Source organism: Eleginops maclovinus, chromosome 4, assembly GCF_036324505.1.
Source record: "Eleginops maclovinus isolate JMC-PN-2008 ecotype Puerto Natales chromosome 4, JC_Emac_rtc_rv5, whole genome shotgun sequence".
Taxonomy (NCBI): Eukaryota; Metazoa; Chordata; class Actinopteri; order Perciformes; family Eleginopidae; genus Eleginops; species Eleginops maclovinus.
In genome coordinates this window covers 16,678,417-16,701,535 of record NC_086352.1, presented here as the reverse complement: position 1 = coordinate 16,701,535, position 23,119 = coordinate 16,678,417, and positions in this window count along the sequence as shown.

Here is a 23,119-nt window from a genome sequence, read left to right as displayed (position 1 = left end):
ATTATGCATTAAAAAAAACTAAAAGTAGGAATTTAGAGCAAGGTAAAAGTACCTATAATTACCAAACAAAAATAAAAAATGTATTTTGTGTAAAATGTTATGGTTTAGGATATGCATAATTTAGAATTTCAATGCCATTGCTTGTGAATTAATTTGAGTTTTCCTCATTTTTATTTGTTAGATTTCACAGTGAAGTATGTTAATTCCAAACACCAACCTATATCAGAGACGGAAATTTGAACAATTGATTAGATGATTTTATATATATATATATTTTTAATCAGGCAGTTTAAAAATGTTTAGTTTTTTCATCATAAACTGATGTTTTAATAGAAACTAAAAAGAGCTTGAAATTTGAACTAAATAATACGCTTACATTAGCCAACAAATGTATGCTAGGCCTAGATGAAGTGAGATTTTCGAATTATTTTCACTTACTGTATAAACTTGAGTGATTTCTTTCGGATTCAGGATGAAGAGAGTGATCATTTCTATTAGGTGTGCTTCACTCTAATAGGGTCCCTGTGGAGGACAATTTTGGAAAGATCTTTCCCGATAAGAAACAAGCCCTGCATGCATTAATATTACATTAGAGCCTGCATCACAGAGACGTCTGCTCAGTCAGGTATAGAGAGGTTCTCATTGACATCTCCTTATCATGTTAATATTACAGTCATCAAAGACGACTACATCATGGTGAGGGGGGGCGGGCACAACAAAACGTGCAAAATTACGGATTATTCTTATGAGAAGTCTAAAAGCAGGAACAGACATTGCAATGGTTATTTAGGTCACATTTTCACTGTAATGCACAAGAAAGAGACAAATGCCGCAGGAAAGGCGTCTTTTGCGTGTGTGAGTCTCGGTCGAAAATATGACATGCATGGACAGTCACACACGCACACACATTCACACACAAAAATGGGCGACTCCTCAATGCTGGCAGCGGGAGGGGTGCAAATCTCCAGCGAGGGGGAGACAGGTGCAAGGCTCTGCTCTCCATACTGTAGCTTAAATGCATTTAAAGTCCATTCTTAACACAACCCCCCAACCCCCTTCTTTATTTCAATGAGATTATTCTTGTATATGGGTGCTTTTGTTGGCTCGTGTGCGCACGTTGTGAGTGTGCTTGTGTGTTTGTGGGCGTTATATTTTAATGTCAGATAAAAGACAAAGGCAAAAAAAAACAAAAAACGGCTGGATATCATTTTAATTATTGTCCCTTTTCGTATTTTAGGGCTGGGTTTCTTATCCAAGCTGTCGGGCACGGTGCCATACTCCTACAGAATTAACCAAATAACGCTCCTCTAAACACGTGTCAGGTTAACAAAAGGCGGAGCGCTTTTTTATAAAGCAGACTGGGAGGCCGGGAGGCGGACGTGTGCTTGTTTCTGTGCCAAACTTTGTCACTCTCATTTGAATGTGAATGGTATTTACCACTGAGAGCTGCTTATGAAGACCCCGCGTCTACAATACACAACCTCCTTTTCTGAAGCATTTTTCAATTAGCGCCACCACCCCTCCCTTTCTGAACTAATCGGGGCTAATTAGGCTTAATCGCGGGGTAATAGCTTGTATTAATTGCCTCGCGGGCCAACTGTTGAGGAATTTGGCAAGTGATCCCAATTGAATCTGACAAGTTTATTCCGTCTATTTAATATTCATTATATTCTAATAGGACACTTGTTAGCATGAATACAACAATTAGGCCCAGCCGTGCAAGCAACACGCTTGGTCGGCATTATATTTTGTCAGTGTACTGGCAAAAGTTAAAATGTAGATGTATCACTATTTAAAAGATGGGTCTTAATTTATTATAATGCATTACTGCATAATTAAAAGGAAATATAGCATTTAATTCCAGGTAAAATAAATAAGATACGATTTTCTTTCATGCACTTTATCATGCAGTATACGTTTCAGCATAATGTAAGGTATATGCCCACTGTGTATTCTGCAGTGCAGGGATTTACCCAACCGGCCTGTCAAACTCAAAATAATAATAATAATTGTATTAAAGTCTAAACAGCAACATCAAATCTAGATTAAAAAGCAAAAGCAACCTCGCTTCTTTTGACTCTTACTCATGATTTCTGGGGCAAACAAATCACATTGAGACCTGACACGATCAGACGTTTTATTTCAGAGTTTGTTTTCAAATTTCACCTCTAAGCATCATTTATTTATTTATCCCCCACCTTGGCCTCAACTACCTCTCTTTATAAAAAAAAAAATAATAGCGTTTATTTAGTCCTCATTATTAAGAGTGTCTTTCAGTCATTCAAAGACCAAAGGGATTTCAAACATGACATCATAGTTACTGCAATAACTGACATATCGCACAGAGGATAGGGCCTGTAGTCTTACATAGCCAACATTGATGTGCAACAAAAATAGAAATCTGAAACATCGATGCAGGATGTAAATGTATCTACTTGCGAGAATGTTGGATCATTAATCAATTAACATCTGTGAAACAAAATAGTCCGTGTTTGAAAAAAAAAGAACGATGAAAGCACCACCACGACATTCAGAAAAGAGCAAAAGAAATAATTAATTGTCTCCATGTTTCTATTTATATTGGTTACAGTAAGCGATTAGTGCCCCTCCTGTCTGTGCCATCCTTTCCACGAAGGGCAAATGGGCCTAAATGTGAATCAGGTCTGGACAGCAGGAAGAGTCTGGATGAGGGTTGGGGTGGATGTAGTGGAGGGGAAAACCACCCGGAGGTTTCCCCTCTTTTGATTCGTGCACTACACACCACTTACACCTTATTCTAGGCTGAATATTGAATAGGCCTAAACAGCTAAACTATCTGCAAGCTGACTGTTATGGATATACAAGGTTTTTTTATTTTGTGCAAAAACGTGAACAAATAAATGCCTTTTAATAAATAATTTCCGTTTTAAATTAATCTCATCAATTGGAAATGTAAATGGTCATTACTGCATCCAATAACGTTCAAGCCACTAATATGACGAGTAACTTCATAACCGCGACAGACTTAGGTAAAAACAATCTAAACAAATATTTACCAATAGAAAAAAACATTTGTTAGAAAAAAAATATTCAGCAGCGAGAGAACCAGTGGGTAGGCTACTTGTCCTCTCCATAAGAGCCGGGCGAGCGCCACTCACTCTGCGCTGCGTGTCACAGCAGTGACATGGAGGCATATGGCTCTCAGCTGCCCCCTGCATGAAGCCCCAACAAGCCCCGGTGAAGTTCAAGGTCTCTGCAGCCAGTGACCATTAACACACCCGGGAGGACACAGACCGCAGCACCTGCTGTCTGCATGCCTCTGTCTGTCCGCAGCAGCCCAGAGTATTATGATTCATATATTTATAATGACTACTACGATGTTTTCATTATTACTAGAAGTAGAATTATTAGTAGTAGCTTAATCTGATGATAAGGTGACTTGAGTTTGGCTTTAATTGTGGTTGGTTTATTAAAAGGTGCCAAGCAGACTTCGGTTAATTGTAGTTTGAACAGATTTGTTAATATTTATAATTACCGGGAATTTTACAACAGCAATCTCCTGTCTTTGTCACTGCAAGTTCGAAATATAGAATATAATATAATAATATGTTTATAATATATGTCAATGATCTTTACAATCGCATTGTTTACACGAGGTAGTCTCGTCACGCATTTCATAAATATAAATGAAAGGCTCATATGGTACATGCTTCCGTTAAATTCTCCCCATTTTTTACGAGCCATTCAAATTCTTTAAGCCCTGGAAGAACATAAGAATAAGTGACCTTTAGTTTTCAATGCGGAAAAGTCACTGTGTTATATCGTAGATTGCGTGCTGAGGGCATAATTACACACATGTTCTCGTTACTTCAAGCTATCAATAGCATTGACCACACGTTTTTTTTTTGTTTTTTTTATCATACTCCCGATTATACTTTAACATCATTAGTTTAATGTACAAGCTATGACATTACCGGTTATAAACAATGGTTGCAATTTATAAGTGGCTAGACTAAATTAACAGCCTATATGGTAGAACATTGTTATATGCCATATTTAGTAGCTTTCAGTAATCGGGCAGCTAAGTGACTTTAAAAAAACAACACACATGCCTGTTCGTGTGTGTGTGTGTGTGTGTGTGTGTGTGTGTGTGTGTGTGTGTGTGTGTGTGTGTGTGTGTGTGTGTGTGTGTGTGTGTGTGTGTGTGTGTGTGTGTGTATTGCATGTAAAACTTGGAGTTGTTAGATGGCCTTTTCACTTTCCTTATGTTCTACTGCTTTCAGGATTAAACACAATTACTTGATTTTGTCTCAAATCACTCTATAGTATGATAAAGAAGAAACACATTCTCTGACTTTCATCACTGAAAGCCTGATATATATATATAGATAGATAGATATCTATATATACACACATACATACACATACATTATACACACACATAGTATTTTGTAATACATAAATGATACTCATCACCGCAACAAATATATAAAGAAAAATCTGGCATGATATCTAAGGTTATAACAATTTAATTGAATTACTTAATCAAAAAAATCTTTTTTTTTCAGGCTATGAAACTATTTTATCTGTTCATTTAGGATCAACTGCAATTGTCATATCAATGTAAAAATCAAATGAAGGAAAACCACAGTTTCCTTCTTTCTTTTTATTTATATAAAAAATGTATCTTATTTTTTAGGAAGACAGAAAGGAACAAGATCATAAATAAAAGTGAAATGAGGAAGAATGTGGAGATACAAAGATGAAGAAGAAGAAGAGGAGAGGGTCATGAAGAAGAGATGCAGTCAGAGGATGATAGGTGGTCCCAGGTGTCTGTAATGACATCAGAATGGGAGCGATCCTGCATCTGCATAGTGGAAGAGATCCTGTTTCCTCAAAAAGTCTCTTCATGAGAGACAGGTCACGGCCAATAGCCTCTGTCTGACACATAATTGGTGATATTGATTATAGGTTATCATATGCTGCAGGCCATTTGTAAGATAATGCTGCAGGGGTTAATTTGTCAGCCATTAACCTTTTGGACTGGTGTGTATGTACGTGTAAATTAAGTTTAAAACAACTTCTAAATGGGTCACCTAGCCTCATCTAATAAATGGCATGTTAACGTATTTAAGTTATATTACTATACAATACGATATGATGACAGTTTAAACACGTTTGGCAGGTGGGTACTTGAGAAGAAAATGGCTGAAATTTCTGAAAGACTGTCATGTGCACTCCAAATCCCCCCCCCCCCCCTCAAAACTGCCAGAGCTGCACCTACCATGAATTCTTTTGCTGACCCTTTGGAAAAATATCTCCTCATCTAAAAATGAAAGTGACATATACAGGAAACGCCTTTTCCCCTTTCCTCAAATCTGTAAAAGTAGCTGTTTGCCTACATGCCTACAGAACTCTGAAAGTTGATCCAGTCTGTCAATCCAAACTAATGTGCAAGGGGGAAACTAAGGAAAGAAGCAAGTCCCTTTGAAGTAACTAAAACTAAAGCCTCCGTGTAATATGCATTTTATATTTTTTTACATTTCTTCTTTCACTACTTCAGTATGATGAATGCCTGTGAAATGATTGTATGAACAGAATAAACCAACGATTATATAAAACACTACCATGTATGTCTGTATTAATTAATAGACCATTATGGTGATAAACAAACTGTAGCATTTGATTTGTAAAAGTCAAGACATGCTTCAAAGTGCAGAATATAATAATAGTCAAACATTTTAGTAAATGTGAGTTTACAAAATACCAAATAATATCAACGTTTTCTTTTTATGAATTTGTTATTTTATGAAAAAATTGCACATTTTAGTAAATGTAACAATGTAGCAAAGCAGTAAAACAGTTTTAACTGCTTCAGAGCCATCACAGTTTGCCGATCTATGTTGGTGTTTTATCTCAGCGAGGAATAGCACATCAAATACACAAAATCACAGAAAAGAGAAAAGCTGCAACCTTTGAGAAAGTCGATCAGAGGCGATCAGAGGTGTAGGAGCACCTAGTACAGCCCAGAGCAGTAAAGACAACCCACTTCAACTTGAAAAACATGACATTTGCCACCTCAGAGCTTAAAACGTGCCTATAGCTCTACACCTGTAAACCTGTAAACCCACACAATGTAGATCAAGAGGAAAACCAAGCTATTCTCACTCCAGCAAACACTATTAAAAGTTACTCGTAATGGGTGTACCGACAGTACTGCCTTTTGAACAGTAAGTGTTTGTGTGTGTGTGTGTGTGTGTGTGTGTGTGTGTGTGTGTGTGTGTGTGTGTGTGTGTGTGTGTGTGTGTGTGTGTGTGTGTGTGTGTGTGTGTGTGTGTGTGTGTGTGACTGTGTGTGTAGGAGAGAGAGAGAGAGAGACAGAGAGAGACAGAGGAGGGAGGAGGGAGAGAGGCAGTGTGAAAAAGTGAAAGCATGAGTGAGTGCTGGTCAGCAAATCAGTCAGTCAGCAAAGCTCAGTTGACAAAGTGAAACCGAGAAGGGCAGCTCCACAGAAAAGGAAGGCACAGGTACCTGTTTGGAGCAGTCCGATGGCAGGATCAGCCCTCCAGCTTGGCATGCATTAATTATCCTCCAGAAAGATAGGCGCACTATAGGTTTGCTCCTGACCCGGCACTCCTACTGTCCCACAGTCAAAGGAAAGGACCGATGGAAAGGAGCAAGAGAGAAAGAGGAAGAGAAATGGGAGACACGGAGAGAAAAGAGGGGGAGAGAAAGAGAGAGAGAGTCAGATCCACTGCTGCCCTGACACCATGACTGGTCCACGTGAGATTGATCACACACACTCGCACTCACACACTGAGGCCTCTGCAGTGACAGGGGGAACTGCCAAGGAGTAGCATGCTTTGTCTAGCCTGGGGACACACATACACAGACGCACGAACGGCCACAACGCACATGCACGCACATACATTTTAGATATGCACACTCACTGTCACGTGCACACATGGACAGACACACACAAATACACACTCATGGGGCCTACTACTATCAGAGTTTTACTCATAACTTGAGTTTTTTACATTTTATAAATCAATCATTTAACTAAAACTGGAATAAAAATGACTTAAACTATTTTATTTTTTTCATTCTATCATCCCGTCGAAGAAAAGGATTTGGTTTTTGAGAAGTCTTCATTAGCATTCAGTGGCATCCCCCATGCACATCTGTTCAGTATGATGCCTGTTAGGTTGCGGGGCAGCTGTAAATGGACAGCAGAATAAAAAGGTCAAAAGTCTGGCACCGGGAAGCAAGAGGACCGTGATTACACACAATAGACAATAAAAGAGATGCATATGAGCAGCGGCAGTGTGCCTAGCCTCTGCACCTTCAGGGACAACAAGGTTCACACATCTCATGAATGTGTTAAACACACACACACACACACACACACACACACACACACACACACACACACACACACACACACACACACACACACACACACACACACACACACACACACACACACACACACACACACACACACACACACACACACACACACACACACACACACACCATTGCCTTGCAAAAAAAGTTGTCAGCATCCACTCTCCAGATGAACATTTTTTTTAATTTCTGAAGTGTGTGTGTGCTTTAAAAATCATATTTTTAGTTTACTTAAAGTATTTATTTAGGTTTGCAAGTTACAAGTTCACTGTCAGTTAACTTCTTTCTCTCTTTTTTTTAATAAACTAATTACTGACCGCCTCTTTGCATTACATACATACTGCAATTCAAATAAACATGAACCAGTAAGATATAAGCAGTGGTGGTGATGTTGAAAATCAATTTGCATTGCATTAAGCAAATATAAAGGCTAGCAGTTCAGTTCTCCTATTGCTTAGAAAAATCACATTTCCCAAATCAACCGTCCCCTTTGGCCATCTTCTGCTGTCACTAACCAGGAGGGGCTTGCTCAGTCAGCTGGCCTCTGTATGCAAAGTGATCCAGATGGACATGGCGTCCAGACCTCCAGTCCCTCATAGACCCTCTGGCTGAACTTGACTCTTACGACTACAGATGGGTGGGCCCCTCACCATTGGTGAACCTTGGGACCCCACCACCCCTCACACACCCAACGGCACAGCATAGGCTGAGCCTCCTATATGTATCCAGTATTAACAATCATTACAGATTGAATTCAGGTCGCTTTCCAACAGCTAACATCACAGATAGCTGATCAATACTGGGACATTATCACAGAACGCTTCCTCAAACACATGTGTCAACATGCGCTTCCTGGTCCGGGAGAGTGCGTGTGATCACTGAGGTGGAAACAAGCCGTGGCCTTGCGGTTACGCAGAGGAGCCTCAGAGAGGAGAACCCTTTGAGCAGAGCTTGAACCCTGGGGGGCTGTAGGTTTGACTGGCTATGTTGCTGAGCATGCTGGGCCACAACTTAAAAGGAGATCAGAGGGCTGTACCTCAGAGCAACAAAGCCCTCTTCCTTCCTCCACATCTCTCTACCCGGATCCTTTTCCTTTTCTCAGATTTATAAAAAACACTACATATCACTGTGAATTTCTACAACAAAAAAAACATAATTTGTTCTCAAAAGACACAATATCCAAGCAGAATGAATGAATCCAAACTGCAGATTGCTACAAATAATATAATTCATATGCTTAAGAAATGCAACCAATCTAGTGACATTTTTGTTTCCAGTGGGTTTCAGATGTAAATGTATTCAAGCAAACATGGGCTCTCAACGCAGTAACGATACACTGCCCACCCTTTCACTGACCCTGCGACCCGAGGTGCTGCAACCAGGGTGCAGTCTGAGTTGTTGTCTTTCCTGGTCTCCCCAAGGGCCTTTCCTGCCTCTATAACCTTGTTTCTGATCTGGTCCTGCTCTGTTGTCCTCCCCTATGTTCTGTCTGGGTAATGCCGTTTTCCCACTCCCCCGGTAAGTGTCTCATATATTGGCCTTATCAGAGGCCTATCTACACTGCACAGCATTTACCTTGCTGGAGCCCAGCAGAGAGAAAGTCTGTATCTTCATCAAACACCAGTCAGCAGAGAGAAAAAGGGGATTGAAGGACTGCTTTATGAATTATTAAGATTAAGATCTTTCTCATATTACCTTTCCTTTCCTCCTTCCATTCCATTTTTTTCCCTTTCTTATTTCTTTTTTGGTTGAATTTTAAAACATTTATAGCCACCTCTTCCTGAGTAAACGAGCTCAGAGACGATTTTACATTAAAAATAAAAGTTGAAGAGAGGAGAGAAAAGAAGAAGAATGAAGCTTGGTCGGTTTTAGCTTTTAGTCATCTTTAATAAGCCTTGTATTTCTGTGCTGGAAAAGAAAAGACTAAGATGAAACAACAGCGAAATGATTTTCTTTTTTTTTTTGAGTTCTTAAAACGTAAAAAAAGGATGTGGAAGACAGTCACTCAGCCTTTATTATAACCGTCCTAGTTCATTCTGAAATTGTCGGAGCTCTTAGTAATTTTCCAACTTCTGTAAAAATGATGCATTAACCATGTACTTGCCATTATCACAGGTCAGATATTTCTGAATGTTGGATTAATGGCTGAGAGAATTTTCTTTGAATGGCATCCGCCTGTATCAAAGAAAATGGCCTTAACCTTTGGCATGATTTCTAATTGTACTTCCAAACGTCTTACCTGGTTTGTATTGTATTATTATTATTATTATTTTTAGTGACTACACACACACACACACACACACACACACACGCACGCACGCACGCACGCACGCACGCACGCACGCACGCACACACACACACACACACACACACACACACACACACACACACACACACACACACACACACACACACACACACACACACACACACACACACACACACACACACACACACACACACACACACACACACACACACTCTCTACAGGCTACAATTCTGACAACCACAAAACAATTTGAACTTGTGACACTTTTATAGTGAAGAGCACAGCATCTGACTTTATTAATTAATTCAACATAAGATAAAGTTATGAAGTAGCTATTTGAGTGGCATAGTATTAACTTCAAAAGAAGAATGAAATCAGTGGGCCTAGAATTTCCAAGAAAAATGTTAATGCTTTGACATAACCATGAAATGTCTCTTGGCTATGGTTTGATTCAAAGAAGCACATAAATTTTCACTATTCTGCCGATTTGATTCCACACTTAAAGCACAATGGCCATAAGAAGCTAAAAATCATTATTCAGGGACACGACTCGAGTCTGACTTGCAAGTATGTTCGCTTCTCTGAAGGGCCATCATAACCAGAGCATAGGAGCAAAGGTCATAAGGCCTCATGGGACCCATCGGGATCCAGGAAATAATCCAAGCGCTCCAGAGAGGGCACTCAGCGCTGGCCAGTGGACAAGTCAGACAGAGTTAGCTGCATCACAAGTTAAGTAATGTGTGGATCTCTCAGACAGTCTGTGGTATCTGGCCTGCTATTCATGATTCTGACGTGATACAAGGGCCTCACCAATGTGGTCATACATCCTGAGTACTGTGTTTAAATGTGCTCTTAATAAAATATTTCTCGGGCTGTGCAGAGTCGTGGTCCCTGTGCTCATTAAAGGTCTCTGACCAGCTTGATAAGTGCGGCTCTGCTCCGTAATGATTTATTAAGGCTGGGGGTGGGGAAGGCTGGTGGGTCCAAACTGCCTCAGGACACTTCAACCACAGAGACATTTAAGGGTAAAGGCTTGGAATAGATGGTGCCTCTGAACAGATTTACATCATCCAAGATGCATTTCAAAATGAATTATGTAAGACGAAATGAAATACATACGAGTCTCACAATTTTTGCCGCCTTTTTCACCCAGCTCTTTTTTCTTCCTCTTCCTTCCGATGCTCTCATGTGCATTGCCTTGAGGTAAATTCATGGCCATTTGCTTTATAGAGCAGAGCACTAATGGACAGAAAGGGGGACATATAAAGGATAGTGTTTAAAAATGAATGGAAGAGAGATGGTCCGATGTGCACAAACAAACAACTTTGACTAATTTGCAGGTGTAGACTGAGCCCTGCTGTGCCAGGCGAATGACTAGAGATGCAGGCCTGATGAGTGTGACTGCACTTATGTAGGATGGGGGGGGGGCTGGGTTGAGGGTTTGTGGGGTCAGGGGCTCTGTCACACAGCTTTTATCCCACTGTCAGCGAGCACAGACATCAGTTCAACTATCTTTTGGTTCCAATTGGAATGTGACATCCCAAATATATCTGACACAGATGTGCAAAGGTAAAAATTCTCAAGAAAAACATTCATTTAAATAAGTTTACAGGAAGGTGAACAAATATATCTTCCATTTAGTTTAATTGTATTGCTTTCTTTGGTTGAAGAAAATGATTTGTAAAGGCTAGACATCTGCAAGCAGAAAGTATAATTAATTTCTGCTTGCAGATGTCAATCTAATCAACATCTTTATACATACTCACACGTAATTCCAAATGGATTTCTCTAAAAATATCTAATATGACAAAAAAATTCTGAAGGCATATAATGCTGGTGAAGTCTTATCTATTTAGAAAATAAAAGTTTCTTAAAATATTATAAATGCAAAGAAACCTCAGAAAACCAACTCCTTACTGATTCTCCTTACTTTTTTAAAATGTATCATGCCTGCCACATAGGTACTTATTTATAAGGCCTTATAACAATACAATATGTGTTAATCTTTGTCATCAGACAGAGTTGTGTGATGGGTCATATAAAAAAGAAAAAGCAACAACTATGTGAGACGTAGTAGTAGTAGTAGTAGTAGCCCTAAGGAGCATGAAGTGACCAGGTGTGCGCTGGAGCTGGTCAGCAGACGTTATGAGAGTAGAGAGGGGAGAGCTTGAGAGACCAGTGAGTCTTGGAGGCATCTCTACAGTAAAATGCTTGGTATCCTTCAACAGAGGAAACAGGCTTACTTGTTGGAGGATGGATCTTTTTTTCACTTGCCACAGTTCATTTTCAAATCTCCAACATCCTATGGCTGTCTGTTTTTCTTCTTCTTCTTTTCTGTTTTTTCTGCTTTCATTCTTTTCTTTTAAAATGAAACTGGAGCTGGGGCGGTGATAGTGATAGATGGCTCAGCGCTCTAACACTTTATCCAATCCGGCGCAGATTTCATCCAATAAAGAATCACTTGTGCACTCTCAAACTAAATGGAAGTCAGGCAGCGGAGAGAAAGGGGCTGCCGTGTGTTTCTGAGCTGCGAAAATCAAATTTTCTTAAAGCTGCCGCAGCAGTGGCTGGCAGAAAAGGCAGCAACAGCCATGACTGGCCAGGGCCACGTCTGCACACACAATTTAATCCATCACAGAGCGCCTGACACCATATCAATCAACCTTTCATCAGCATGCCCCCCCTTTCCCAAAAAAAGAGGAAAAAAAACAATATTTCTATTCAATCACCTCTGACTGAACCAGGCCTACAAAACACTGACCATTGGGGAGGACCAGAAATATCGTGCCGGTTCAGAAATCTTTCACATGAACACAAGCATAAAGAAAACCACATGCACTCTTGCTTATTCTCAATACACAAAATAGTGACAAAAATATGCAGAATTCTTAGCACTTCCCATTGCCTCCCTATGGGGTGAAAAAACACACGTGGAACATATAACAGCACTGTATTGGTTCCTTACATTTTCGGAAGATGTTTTTAATCGATACCACAGAGCTATTACTTGTGTTAGATAACGACAGGCAACACACACTATCACGTTCTCTGTCCTTTAACTTTTCCTGTATGACACTAACCCCACCACCTCTCAACCTTTGCCCCTCCCATTGCTGTCCTTTGTTCCGGGAATATAGTCCCTTTTACCCCCTCTGTATCCCACAGGCTGTGGCTCCAGTGGCCTATGATTTATAATTCATAGGGGCCGCTTTTATATGGGACCTTAGTCTACCTGATACCCTGCCACTGGGCCTGTCCTGGGACAGTGGGAGGGGGGCTCTTCATTACGCCTGGCACCGGAGCACTAACATGACACCCGTCTCTTTGAAGCACTGGCGCTGTATGTAAATTGGACATAATAATCTATTGTTCCCAGTCAAGGTACCGACTCATTTTCCCGAAATGGTTGCTGTTCATTTTTTTTCTTCCATCCGCCATTTTGTTTTTCATCAATTTATTCTTTGCTCTTATTCATTCTAACCCACACAAATGAACATGGTACTTTCCTCAATTAAATCTAAACTGCAATTTCATTTTTTCACTTGAGCTGTGCCTTTTTCATGGACATATGTGTGACGGTGCTTTTTCTTCCTCCAGGACCTGTAAAACTCCGGTCTCAGGGTTTCCACATTACTTCCTCTCCAGTTCGCTCTCTGCTCTGACCTCCCTGCATACCGGAGGGGTGTCCAACCCAGGCTGTGCTCTGTACTCGGTACTGTTGGCCTAGGGCTCTGCTTGGCCTCCATGCTCCACTGGCTCCCTAAACCCTGGTGAGGCTCCAAAAGGCCAAACAATGTACTTGTTGTGGATGCCCCACCACCCACCAGTGTCTCTGGTGCTGCAATGGAGGGGAAAGGGAAGGGAGGGAGGCTTGTCTGATTGCCAGCAGCATCTCAAACGACAAAGAGAGAGCAGCTCAGCCTGGATCAGACGCGTGTATTATTGTTGTTGTTGTTGCTAAGTGCTCCTGACTAATTATTCCTCCCTCATTTGCAAACGGGGCTGCTGCTCATTTACATATCAATGGGGGCGAGCGGCGGGTATGATGTCAAGTAGTGCGGGTTAAGCGTGTGGCTAAGCTTGGGGAGCACAGGGGCCATCATTCCTACAACAAACAGAACCCCCCCCCACTTGCCTCCAGAACCAACATGACTACCATGACACCCCCCGCTGTGTATGTCTAATAAAACAGACGAAACAGAATGGAAGATAGGCTGTTGTTTGGCCGAGGGGGGGGGGGACTGACATGGCGAAGAGCTCTCTGTCAAATCAGCGGGTTGCCCCTGGATTAGTTCAGTTGTAACACAAGCCCACGCTCCGCGGAGATCATTTAGGCAATTACCAAGAACAAGGCCGGCTGCAGTGTTGAACAGCTCACTTCAAAGGCCTACACCAGATGAACAGTTACAGCACAATGGTCAATTTCCATACAAGCCACCCCCACCCACCCAACCCAACTTCCCTCACTCCTTCTCTGCTTATGCCTCCAGGCATTTTGACTGTGCTAATGAACATAACACCCCCTCCCCACCCCAAACACACTTCTCGCTACTGTATGATGAGAAGTTCATGATGCGCTTTCTCTACCGTCCCTCTGAAACACAAAGAGAAGCAGCCCCAGTGAAGGACAACAGTGTTAGACGCTAGCCTCATATCTGCCTCTGTTAACTGAAAGGTTTTAGATTTTGAACATGGCGAATATGCCTCTGCAATTTGTAAAATCAATGGGGGGCTTGGACAGGGAAGTTAAAAGTTTAGTTTCCTTTCAGATGACGCTGGTAAGTTTTGAGGTCTAAACCATTAGAAAAATTAAGACACATTGTTGTTACAAAGGCACATCTTAAATACAGATTTGATTTCACTGGGGCACCCTGTTGAGTAAATGTGCTACCGCAAGATCAACTTCAGTAAGCTGTTGGAAAAAATTGCTTGACATTAACTAAACAAAACACCACAGAACTATAAAAGACTAATACGGATTCAGCAATAACCAGAACCAAATTATTAGATGTATTACTAACTGTGGATAAGAAGTTCACACGTTCATCAAATGCGATTGCACTTTTCGGTATCGTTGTTACAATCTTTGGAGAATCGTCTCAGTTTTTGGAGAAAAATAATATCTGTGATTCATTAAATCATGTAGAACGGCTCCTCCACAGTCTGAGACATCAAGCCTTAAATTAAAAAAATCATTTATTATCTATGTCTGCTTATAGAGAGCCACTCAAAAAATACCTATATCCAATAGTCTCGTCATTCACTCTCACTGTTTCTCATACAGACAATCACACACTCATACACACAGCCAACAAGCTCTGTGGCACCGGACATTCTAATCAGACTGGGTCATGTTTTATTGTAAAGATCCAAGACAAACATACAAGCAACCAGATCTTCCACTCAGGATAGAGTTTCTAATCATGCACTATAAATTATTCAGCCCAGAAAAATCTGCCTTCCCCAAATGTTTATTGATGCAGGACGGACAGTGTCAGACTGGTGACATGGATATGGATGCTGCCATCAAAGTTCGGAAGGAGCCACAGGGTGAGGCGGGGGTTGGCCCGGGTCAGAGAGCCAAGGATAGATACCTAATGCGTCAGCTGAGAGTAAGAACCTCAGCCATGGAGGTAATCGATCGACTTTGAGGATGCGGAGACATAAGAGCCCACAAAAGAACGAGACATTACCAAGTGTGGTAAATGCGGAAGATAAAACAACTGCAAAAGAAGTTGATCGACAAAGTTATAAAAGGAAAAACATAAGATGATGAAGGAAGGTAAAACTACAAGAAGTGTCCTATTCACTCAAACTGTACATCCATTAATACCAACATGGACAAATTGTATTGAGACAAACGATGCTTAAAGAGATGCTTGTTTTCAACTGCTCAATACTAATGGCAGGAAGTTATTGTTTCAATTTTATAGCATGCTGAATTCCCATTCACTTTTGGTCTGACAGTCATATTCAATAGAATGTGAAACTGCCCGCCTCTGCACTGATAACTTAAAATTATGTTTTCTTTAAATGTATTAAATTCAGATACAGCAATATAATATACAATCACAATTTCAGTTTCGCATTCCATCCCTTTCTCCTCTCCTCTTCATATCTTTCCCATTAGATCAGAGAGGGTGTCAAGGAAATTGGCTAATTTGTATTTGTGAGGGATGTAAACTTGTTTAAATCTTTAATAAAACAACAAGGATGAAATATCAGACATCAGCTGCAGAGCATGAAGGACAGCATTTTTATCATGCCATTTCAAAGCCTGGGAGTTATTGTGTGTGTGTTTGTCCGTGTGTGAGAGACTGTGTGCGGGTGTGCATGTGTGCCCTTTAAGTTTGTAAATGGTTTCATGGTGATATTATTCTTTTTTGAAATATTTACCTCCCCTTTTTCAAATCTTCCGCACTGGCACCAGAGATCGCATATATCCACAACCCCCTGGCAGCAATTTCTCAAACATTACACAAATGAGTTTCATATATCTTAACAGGTTATTGGCTTCATTTCTAGATAATGTTACATTTTTAATGGAGCAGTTGTCGCACAATGGCAGATCACTTAGCAGGAAATAAAGAAAAAAAGAGTCAGGCCATCTTAGAGCTAGGGAGGATATTCTGCTAGTTTAAAGTTATGATGCAAGTATCCTCATTGTGTATCTGTGATGGGATGATTGGTTCAATGAGAAGGAGATTCTCTCGACAGAGGGAGAATATTGGAATAGATTAAAAAAAAAAGGACCACAGCCATTTTGTCAGTTTGTTAGAATAAAGCTTCTTAACCTCCTGGAAAATAAGTTATGTGTACACTTTCTGCACTACTATACTAGCATATAGGTAACATTAGATCATGGGACTCCTATTATTGTATTGGAGTTCTCACATGGTAACTCAAATACTATTTAGGAATACCAGTATGATTCTTTACACACTATGAAGCATGTGTTGTTGCGTATGTACCATCTCTCATAAGTAACAGAGTGACAGATTGAGGTAGGTGACCGTCATCTTGATGATGTGTGTGCGTCAGATGAATGCGTGTCAGTAGTTGTGTGTACTTTGAGCATCTTTATTGTTTCTTTTGTGCGTTGGAATGTGTGTGGGTGGGAGATTGGGAGGACTTCAGCCTTCCTCACTCTCTCTGCTTCTGTTGGGCTTTGATTTGAATGTAGGAGCAACGCTACAGCGTGACACCCCAAAGAAAAGACAGGACCGTTGCCAAGAAATACTGAGTGAACACTGACTGAGTGTTTAATATGGCAGAGGAGGTGGCGTGTGAGCAGCCATACGAAGGAAGAAATAAGAGCTGCACTGTACTCCTGAACAACAGTTGCACATACCATTGGAAACCACAAAATGCAAATCTACACACAAATATGATGCAACACAAATTACATGATGTACATGTGTGCTTCTGCAATGTTTAAGTCACAACAGTAGTGAGAAACCTACTCCAACAAAACCCAAACCTTTACGAACAAACACAGTTCCCCCCAGACAAGCATCAACTATCAAATAGCTCCTAGGTTTCAACACCATTGAAATAATGATAACCTACCAAACCAGAGTTGAAGTTTTAGGACCCAGACAGCCATAGAAATGTACCCAAGGTTCCACGGATACATCAAAAACATAATATGGTAAATTCAGCATGAATAAATCGACCTGTCGCTTTGTCTGTTATTATCATTCAACTGTGCCGCAGTCTACCATTCACATGCTGCTCTTCTCTCTTTTCAAGACCTTCACCACAGTTTTACAAAGAGTAGGGAAAACCTTTCATATTTTCTTTTCAAGAACAACTCCCAAAAATACAAATATTCCGTAAGAAAAAGTAGAATAAGCTTAAATGATGAAACATAAAAGTCTAAAACTCTCCGGGTGGACTCTGTCTTTTTCATGAACATCATATACTATAGGTAATGGCTACTATACTATTGAACTGAATTTGAACAGCTTTACATTTTGGGTAGATTAATATTCATACTGGCTACATGTTTTAAAAATTGATGATTTCTTTTGCGTAATGTATTAAAATGAAATTACAGTATTTATCAATGAAACAGAGAGGCAGATGTATAAAGGATTATACAATTAAAGTTCTAAAGTAAAGCACAAGTGCCTAAAATGTATTCTTGCAAATTAGAGAACTGGAGCACTTTGACCTTTGGACTAAATGTCATGTCAATATCAAAATACAACTGTATCTATAATTTAGCCTCTAAACTGTAAATGTGTTACTGCTGTGTTATTGCTTTATCAGTCAGAAGCACAGCATCAGCAGATGTGTGTGTGTGTGTGTGTGTGTGTGTGGGGGGGGGGGGGGGGGGTCATGACATTCCTGTGTGCTGCATCGTCCTTTAAAGAGATCAGAGCTGTCACCTCTCCGCAGACCAGGCCCAGGTCAATCATGCAGTCTGTGCAACAGAGACTGTCTCCATCCCCACAGGAGCACTCTGACCCTCTCATCTAAATATTGCATGAATTACATGTGCTGAGTTTCCTGTACCAAGTTAACCGATGCTGATAAAGACAGATGTTCCTATTCTGCACAGGGACCTGCTAAATTTAGCTCCCCCAGATGGCCATACTCTTTACACGCCGTATATGTCAGCGATACAGAGCCGAAATATGGGAGGATCCCTAAACAGCAGGCCTTACAGGTTGATGCAGTCTGGAGACTAATGTAACACAGCCGAGTATGTAAAAGCATAAATATCATGTTTTTGACTGTGGGAGCATTCTACAGCTCAGCGGACTTTGGTTCATACGATGTGCCGTGACATTTGGAGTTGATGTCAAACAATAACAACTCTCTTGCTTCCATCTCTTCTGTCACTCATCTCTAAATATATAGCTCCATAAAGATGAAGAGCATGATCCAATCCTCCAAATATTGTACTGTAATAAATACCTTGGCATCACCTTAAGTTGGAGTCAGCTGTACGCCATGATAGAGGACTCAGTTCAGGATTCAGTTGCTTATAGTGTATCTGCCAGGCTTAAAGCAGGTTGGGAGCCAACAATTATCAGCTACTGTAAGTCTTGTGGAAATAATGGCAGAGTGTTTTATAAATACTGTCATGACATGTAGATATCAACAAAGTATACATGATCAAGACCCATTAGATATATTGCCTGGAGGCAAGCTCCACATAATGTAGTTTAATCTTCCTGATCTATATCAGTAATTGTGGTGTGTTGCTTGTAATTATGGCAGCAGCATTGATAATCCTGTTAATACCAATCAGATAGGCAGTGGAGTCAGAGTTAGGGAAGGCGTGGAGGGGGAGGAAGAGAAGGAGGAGAGTAAAATCCTTTTAAACAGCAATGGGAATTTGATCAGCGAAAGACTATATTTAGAGGGAAATTAAACATACGGTGCCAAATCATTTAAATGCAAGTCAAACGAATGACCACAGTTACTACTAGTTTTAAGCCATTATGTGTGAGTATGTGCTAGCTTTAAAAGTTAATCTATCGCATGGTATGTTGGGTATACTAAGCAAGTGGTATGACTCTTCCGATGGCAGTGTTGGTTCTCCTAATCAATACCTGATCATTCAAAAAATGACATTAGCATGTTGTGTTGTTGGTAACATGAGTTTTAAACTATTGGATGGACTGAGTGTTGTGGGCCAGGGAAACATGTTCTTGTTCATGATGAATTGATAACACAAACTTAATTAGTTGTTTATGTCCACATAAAACTAATGATATTCCCATCAGCTTTAACTTTAGTACAATTCACTTAATGCTTTACTGTCTTACATGCTTTACTAGCATGTCGAACTGATAAACATCACTCCTGCTGAGCATTTAACTCAAAGCACTTCTGGCTGTAGACTTTTAGTACTGTCTCTCCTGGCATGGGACATGGCCTATTTTTGTATGTGTTTGTGGATAGGACTCAGCCAACCTGTTTTTGTATATTTTGTTGACCATAAAGGTTCATTAGAATCTAATTCTTAGTTACAAGGATGGTTACAATAACAAATATGCAATGTCTTTCCCTAGTCCAACATCAGAAGTGTACCCTCACCAAAGGGTTGGCTCACCACCCCCAGTCTCCCCCTGCCCCACAAGAAGATGCTGCAGAAACTGATTATTTTAAACATGAGGCTGGTTGGGATTTGATGGAATGGTGGGGATAAAAAAGGCAACAGAGAAAATGGATGAAAGGCATAGAAAATAGATGCAGATCAGCAGTGGAGGCAAATCCCTCCTGTGTCCATCTAAATGAGTCCGAAGGGGACTACACAAAATGGCCTCCCCTTGCCCATTTACAATTCAAGTAGCCCTGTAACACAGCGTATTACTAAAACTCCTACATTTCACAAATATCCTGCAGTGTGTCAATAATGCCTCATTAAAGTCCTCAGATGAAGCAATTTAGGACTGAATTGCGAGAGATAACTGAATGCAGAGAGAGGAAGTGTCTAAAGGAAAAAGTTTACTTTCTCTTGTTTTCCCTTTGTTGGCCTGAGGAAGGATGTAAGTCGAAGAGAGAGGAAAACTCAGGTAATGCTTGAGCTCCTTCATCCTGCTTATTACAGTGCCGCACCGGCTCTCTGTCCTCAAGCCTTTCTGCGCCTCACTATTTTAACTACACCTGTCATTTGCGGTCCAGTCATTTTACCTCTCTGCTCTGCTTTCTTTCGCCGCTTACAGGGACTGTTAACTGGGCCTGTCTGTCATGCTGGCTGGGGCTGGATCCTTTGCTGAGGCTGGGTGGGGGCAGATTTAGGCTCGGGTGAATGGTGAGAGTGGGGCAGGCAAGGGCGGGAGTGAATTTGGAGGGGAGGGTTTTAATGAGCTTGCGGCAATGCAGGACTATAGGAACACTGCATGGTTCTTCCCTCCACTGCGAGGCATCCATCTTAACAGCTGCAGAGACGGAGAAAGAGGGAAAAGGGAAGGAGAGGAAAAAGGTGCATTGACAGAAAACAGATGTGGTAGATTCCATATTTCTCTCATCGCCGTTTAAATCTTTGTCTTATTCACTCTCGCTCACTTTCTCCCCATTTCAATCACTTTAGGGCTTCTTCTCGTGTTTCATGTAAAATACTTTGAATTTAGGTAGTTCTTTAAAATAATACCTCAAGCTGACTGACTGATGGTGAATATATGACTGCATATAATCTTAATATGGTGGCAATCACAATGCAGGGAGATTGAATGTCACTGAATTATATAATATAGTTGTACACATTTGCCTATTTACAAGTAAGCCGTAGATATATGAACTAGAAGTGAAGTGAAATGAAAGAAAAGATGCCATATTAGGAGGTTTAAGACAATACCAGCAAGCCAACATCAATTTATTTGGGACCAAAGCTGTTCTCAACAGGAGTTACTGCTTTCTTCAATATTTATGTTTGAGAGTCAGCAATTTTAGGGGTTCTCTTTACCATACGGGTTTTTAATTAGATGCACTTCAAAGCTCCCCACAGAGAGACTTTAATTAATCAGCAGATAATTAGCATGCAGAACAAGAAACATAACCCCTAAGCAAAATGCAGCAGAGTAAACATAAAATAAAAAACCCATTAGCACAAACCTAAAAAACAAATATGTAATCTTTGACTGATTTTTGCGTGCGTACACAGACGTGTTAATGGATAAGATTATCAAATAAACATAAACAAAGGCTGGTATACTGTGAACATATTACCCATATCTTTTACATCACAATTCTTTACTGAACCACAAACAAAGTTGGCAATCCAAGCACACCACAAACACAAATGTATATATAGTAAATACAAAAAACACGATAAAAAGTACTTTATTGACTTAAATACAGTGCCACCCACTACATGTACTGAACAAAGAGATGAAGAAATGAAGAAGAGAGAGAGTAACTCGTTTGTTTTTAACCTCCCCCCAGCACTGAAGAGTGGATAAACAGAGAGCCAAGTGGCGCCGCGTCTGTTTCTTCATTGCATGCTTCCTTGCTGGTGTTGCTTTATTATTTCATTAAGTGTAAATCCTGTCAGTGCCATACCCCCCAAGCCTGGTCCAGTCCTGCCACTCCACCCTCAGCAGGTTAAATTATAATTTAATTACCAAGCCTTAGCTGCATAAGCTGCTTTGGAGCACTGGCCCCCCAGAATAATTTGAAAAGATGGTGTCTTCCCTCATCTTCGTGCTCCTGATCCACCAGACCTGAGCCCCCTGGAGGCCCACTTCAATATCTCACCTTATTATCTCCCTCAAATCAGGCACCTAACAGAGGAATAACAGTAATTAAGTTTGAAGGCAAAAAAAAATCCCTTTTTGTTTGAAAATTCTTTATAGTTCTTGTGAAGAGCTGGGTGAGAGCTGTAGGTGTGCCCTGAGGAGATGTTTCTTCAAGCTATTTCTATCACATACTTTACTGTTTCTGCAGTGCAGCACTGTTACTTTATCAAGGCCCTCTAACCACACTCTAACATCCTCTAACATTTGATCTGCCCACAATTATTTTAATAAAAAGTTTTGGACTAAAGTGTTTGACGTTTCACAAAACTGATTATAGATTAATACATTTTAACTCTTCACAATATATCTAAATGTTATCAACAAATTACAACATTTCCGTTTACAATACACAAAATTCTGAAAACTAAAAACTGCAACTACTCATGTAAATACAGGGTTGTGCTTTAAAAGTTAGATCTTTCTCTTGTGTTTCTGTGTTTCCTAATGTTGTGTCATTTTTATCATTATTATCCTACATAATAAAGGTTTTGCAAATTTGAAGGGATGTGTCTGCAAACTCAAACTGACATTGTTAAATAAAAGCAATATACATTTTTACCAATGGTTTGCTTTTATCACATCTTTTGTCCCGAAGCTCTTTAACTAGAGCTGCAGCTTGTACTTAAATAGCAGCACAAAATGAGCCATTTCTTCACCCCAGTATCAGAGACAGACATGGTATCTACATGTATAGTGAAGTGACAAAGGAAAAAAAAAAACTCTGTGAATCTGCAGCAGTGACGTTGTGTCAAACTCTTAGTTGCAAGAAAAACAAACCTGTAAATCAGCTTTGACAGTCATTGAGAGGGACAATGACAACTATGTTTTATTGTGTCGCAAACACAGAAGAAATATCTTTTCGTATGAACTTCCTTTGTCTGCATTTATTTGAATGTAAATACGAGTCGGCTAGTACTGGTTTATTATTCCTTGTCAGATGATCTTTCACCAAGAATGAATCATTTATGAGGGGATTTATTTTCAAAGAGAAATAAAATCATAAACTTCTATGGCACAGGTTGTAAAAACACTGTATGATTATTTCTGTCCAAGAATAACGATGTGATTTTCTTTGAGCTAATTTCTCACCACAAAATTGGGAATTTCATCAAAAAAGCAGGCGCTATACGAGACTGCAGGGAAATGCAATTTGAAGAAATCAGGGATCTAATACAGTTTATAATACCACTGAAATGCAGGAAGTACT